Source organism: Colletes latitarsis, chromosome 4, assembly GCF_051014445.1.
Source record: "Colletes latitarsis isolate SP2378_abdomen chromosome 4, iyColLati1, whole genome shotgun sequence".
In the NCBI taxonomy this organism is placed as follows: domain Eukaryota; kingdom Metazoa; phylum Arthropoda; class Insecta; order Hymenoptera; family Colletidae; genus Colletes; species Colletes latitarsis.
The window spans coordinates 155001-160000 of record NC_135137.1 but is presented as its reverse complement, the minus strand read 5'-3'; the positions used below and the strand labels follow the sequence as shown (position 1 = coordinate 160000).

The window sequence follows — 5000 nt, the reverse complement described above, 5'->3', positions numbered from 1 at the left end:
AGAGCCTCTAGTCGATAGATTAATGTAGGTAAGGGAAGTCGGCAAATTGGATCCGTAACTTCGGAATAAGGATTGGCTCTGAGGAGCGGGGCGTGTCGGGCTTGGTCGGGAAGCGAGTCTGGCTGACGTGCCGGGCCTGGGCGAGGTGAACGGCGTTGAACGGATTCGTTCGTTCTCGTCGGGATCCGAGCTCGGTCCCGTGCCTTGGCCTCCCGCGGATCTTCCTTGCTGCGAGGCTTTCGTTGGCGGCTTGCCGTCGTCGATCGTCCTCTTCGGCCGCCATTCAACACTCAGCTCAGAACTGGCACGGACTAGGGGAATCCGACTGTCTAATTAAAACAAAGCATTGCGATGGCCCCCAAGGGTGTTGACGCAATGTGATTTCTGCCCAGTGCTCTGAATGTCAACGTGAAGAAATTCAAAAAAGCGCGGGTAAACGGCGGGAGTAACTATGACTCTCTTAAGGTAGCCAAATGCCTCGTCATCTAATTAGTGACGCGCATGAATGGATTAACGAGATTCCCACTGTCCCTATCTACTGGCGTCTAGAAGCCGTCCGGGCGTATAGCTTGCTATACGGCACCAGGATCGCATGTGCCAACCCCTCCTCCACGCGGTGGACGCTGCAAACGGCATTTATGCCGGCCAACGGGGCTCTGGTTTCGGCAGGGGCGGTGCAGGGGCACACCGTATGGGAGTAGCGACCCCACCTACCCGAGCAAGACGTGATCCGTCATTTCGTTCTGTGCAAAACAGAGATGTCAGGAAGGAGTGGTGTCAGGAAAGCAAAGAGAGATGGGGAAGCATTATGACTAGCGTATACTTAACACCTGGGGGCTTCGGCCCCCATTTCACGTTAAGGCTTATTGGAGAAGGCGTATATTGTACAAAAAAGGGGCTATATGCCCCTTTTTCACTTTAAGGAACTTTTCGAAGTTCCTACTCGAACACCTAGAGCTTCTCCAAGAAAGACCTAACTCATACCAGGGGGCTTTAAGCCCCCTTTTTGCTTTAATGCTTTTCCGAGGAGGCGATCCTGACACCAGAAATCAAAAAGGGGGCTATATGCCCCCTTTTCACGTTGAGCAAAGTAAAAAGACCAGAAAGAGACACGAAACGACGTCTGTATGCGTCCCCAAAAGCAATACGCCGCTGGGAAAAGCAATACGCCGCTGGGCTTGGCAGAACCCAGCACACCAAAACATCTGGTGGCAGACGTCGTAATGCCAGACGAATGACGGAAGGAGGCCACCGTAGAAGTAGCTGAGCTGCTCCCTACTGCCTGAAGGTGTCGGCTGGGAAACCACGCTAGTATCCTAGGTAGGGAGACGGGCCTCGAAACGTGGATCGCTCCCCTGGCCATTAGAAGACTCCGCCTAGACCAGCTCAACTCCGAGCTGTAAACCGGTGGTGTACGGCTCTGTCAGACTCGGAGTCCTTGCCATACGGACGCTGCATATAGGAAGGATATGCAGCGTATGACGAAAACACTGAAAGGTACGCCAACGACGAAAGACAACATGTATTTATACATGTAAGACCGTCGTCGCGCTGCTGACAGCAGCTCCCGTCGTTGGCGATGGCAAAAGGACGCTGAAGCGTCAAGAGCATAGTTGATGATGGCAAAGTGAGTTCTACTAGTCGTGCTAAGGACGAGTCCCACGTTTCGGAGCTAATGCTACAGGGACATGATGCCCGAGGTCATGTCCTAGTTACGCAGCGGGTTCCCTGCAAAAACAGGGAACAGAAACCGGGCGTAGCGAAGCAGAGGGAACATCTGCTTGAGGTTTGTTCCCCACGTGTTTGCCGTGCGTGGCGACCTGTGTCGGCGGAAAGGAGGATCCTGGGATCTGAGGGCCCTCTCTCCTGCGGGAGTGTAGCTGCCCAACACGTACCTTTGGCCTCTGCTTCGTCTAGACAGGCGGCTAGGCGAGAAAAGCAGCCCTGTGCCTAGTCAATCGGCTCGGAACACCACTCGTGGGTTCTATTGGGCGAGGAAGTGAACCTAGGAGTCCGGGGAAAGCCCGGTCGGCCTTTGTTCGCGGACTATATCCCGGGTGCAAGTCCTAACCCAGGCGGAGCCGGGTTCCAATTGAGGGTCCATGGAGGCCGGGACACACGCCGGGACGAAAAGGAAAATACATAAGTATGGATCCAAAAATTAAATTAACCCCCATTGACGCCTCGGTACCCCGCAAGGGGGAAAAGGGAGTGAAGGAGGCCGCTGTCGCTGCTCCCGGCAGAACGACGGCGGTGAGTAAGAGAGCTGGGGTGGTTTCACCACCCCAGAAAAAAGAGAAAGCGAAGGCGGTTGAAGTAGGTAAGGGCGCTAAAACGCCCCCCTGCACCAGACCCTCGACGCGAAAGACGGCTTCACCACCTAAGCCGGCAGGAACGATATCCCCTGCGTCGATTAAGGATATCAAGAAGGACGGACCGGGGACACCACCCCGCACAAATCCACCGAAGAAGCCGGAGGCCAAAAAGCCAAAGGCAACTTCTGCAGGCAACGCCACGTCTTCGGACGGAGGATTGGGCCAAGTTGACAGCGACGGTTGGGTAACCGTCGTGAAAAAGGAGAAGCCGCAAAGGGCAGAAAAAGCCCGGAAAAGCGGCGAGGAGTTGCCAGGAAAGGTGTCGGCGGAGGCGACACCTGGTCCATCGAACAGGCCTCTCGACAAAATCAGTGGAGAGGCCTCGAAACTGTTCAAGGGCATCCGGACCAGCTGTCTTGGAAAAGAATCCAGGCTCAGCAAGGAGACCGGAGCCTTGATCGTAGGCAACGCGGCAGCTCTCTACGAGCTAGTCCAGGAGGTTCTCGTGCAGAACTCTTTCCTGAAAGGACAGCTCGCGGCGATCCGGCAAGAGGTGAGAGCCTCCCAGAGGATCGCAGAGAGGGTTGCCCCTACGGTTTCGCAGACGACGGGATCCCGTCCGACTGTGAAACCTGTACCAGTTCGTGCGGCAACAACCTACGCGCAAGCGGTAAAGGTTGACGCCAACCGAGTTTCCCCGGAAGCGGTTAAACCACCACGACATGTGGTGCGTATTTTCCCGCCGAAAGGGAAAGGACAGAACAGTGATGTCACAAAACAGACTGTTCTGTCACTGGTCAAGCCGGCGAAAGCCAAGATCCGCGTGAGGTCCGTCCGACGCATCCACTCCGGTGGCATAGCCGTCGAGACTGAACGCAAGGAGGATCTAAAGGCCTTCGTCAACTGCGCGAAGCTGAAAGAAGTAGGGCTTTCAGCTACTCTACCGACCTTGAGGAACCCTACACTTATAGTGTACGACGTTCCTAAGGCGATGAGGAAAGAGGAGGTTGCTTCCAGTATCTGGAAGCAAAACCTCAGCGATATGACCCAGGGGGATGTGTCGTCCAGCCTGAAGGTCCGGTTTGCAACCGGCCCGAAGGAAAAGGACACTGCCAACTGGGTCATGGAAGTCAGTCCGCAGGTTCGCCAGCGGCTGAAGAGCTCGGGCAGAGTGTACCTAGGGTGGTCGTCATGCAGAGTGCAGGACTACGTCTCGGTGACACGCTGCTTTAAGTGTCAAATGTTTGGCCACATGGCCAAACATTGCAAAGCGAAAAACGAGGTTTGCGGTCACTGCTCCGAAGAAGGGCATACCATTGCCTCTTGTACGGCGAAGAGTAAGTCCCCGACTTGCTCGAACTGTAAATCAAGAGGCAAGCAGCACAACCATAAGTCGCGAGACAAAAACTGCCCTGCCTATAAGGCAGCTTTAGACCTAGCAGTATCTCGTACGAATTATGGATAGAAACGACCCGGAGAATCCTCTAAGGCAATTGCGCATCGCGCAGCATAATATGCGGCGTGCGCTAATTGTTCATGGTGAGGTGAGCGAGCTGATGCATGCAAAGGAGATCGACGTGTTGCTCATGCAGGAACCTTACCAATTTCAGGGACAGATTCCAGGCTTTGGGCTCACGGCGAAGGTGATCGCCGAGAATGAACGGGCTATGGCCGCAATAGTGGTCAGAAACCCGGACATCTCGGTGGTAAAAATCACACAGCTGTGTGATACTCACACCTCCTGCGTTTGCATTAGCGGACCCTTCGGTAGTTTCTACCTCGTTAGCCAGTACTTTCAATGCTCGGAAGACATTGAACCAAGTCTGGCACGCTTGGAGAGGACACTCGATGCTCTCCAACACCGTCGAGTCGTGATAGCCGCGGACGTCAATGCCAAATCCCACCTTTGGGGGGGAGAAAGCGTTCGACCGGACACGCGAGGCGAGAAACTCGAAGAGTTTATCGCATTACACGACTTGACGATTTTGAACGAGGCTGGGAGTATTCCTACATACTCCAGCCCTGCCGGTGAGTCATGGATCGATGTCACATTATCGACTCCAGACATGGCGACAATTGTGCGAAACTGGACGGTACACGAGGATTGGACCTCCAGTGACCACCGACTCATTGATTTTGTCTTACAGTTCACGGACGTGAATGAGAATCGAAGCCCACAGCCTCGATTCCGCACGTTGCATGCGAACTGGGAGCGATTTGATCAAGTTCTTCTTGAAGGCGCGAGGCAATTACCCCTCGGTACTGGTTGCCGCAGGGAAGTCGAACACCTAGCACAAGAGGTCGAGAAATCGATCATCGATGCGTGCAATGCCTCAATGCGCCCCAAGAAGTGGCATTCGAAGTCCGTCCCATGGTGGACGGAAAATTTGACAAGAATGAAAGCGCGAGTCTATCGACTTAGACGAGCCTTTCAGCGCGAGAGGAACTCGGAGGAGAGAGCGGCAAAGCAGGCTGAGTATCGAACATCTAGACTCGCCTACACAGCCGCAGTGCGCGCTGCGAAAGCACAAAGCTGGCAGAACTTTGTGACGGAGCAGGGGAATAAAGAGCCATGGGGACTTGTTTACAAGATCGCCCAAAAGAAACTCTGTGTTGAGACTGCGGTCTCAAACATTCGAACGCCGGAAGGATATACGACTGACTGGGAATCGACTGCCTCGCAGC

At 54.4% G+C, this 5000-nt stretch overlaps 1 pseudogene; it reads left to right on the top strand.

Annotated features, from left to right (window-relative positions):
• The window catches only part of LOC143341523 (large subunit ribosomal RNA), an 11003-nt pseudogene that overhangs the window by 2556 nt on the left and 3447 nt on the right, over positions 1-5000 (top strand).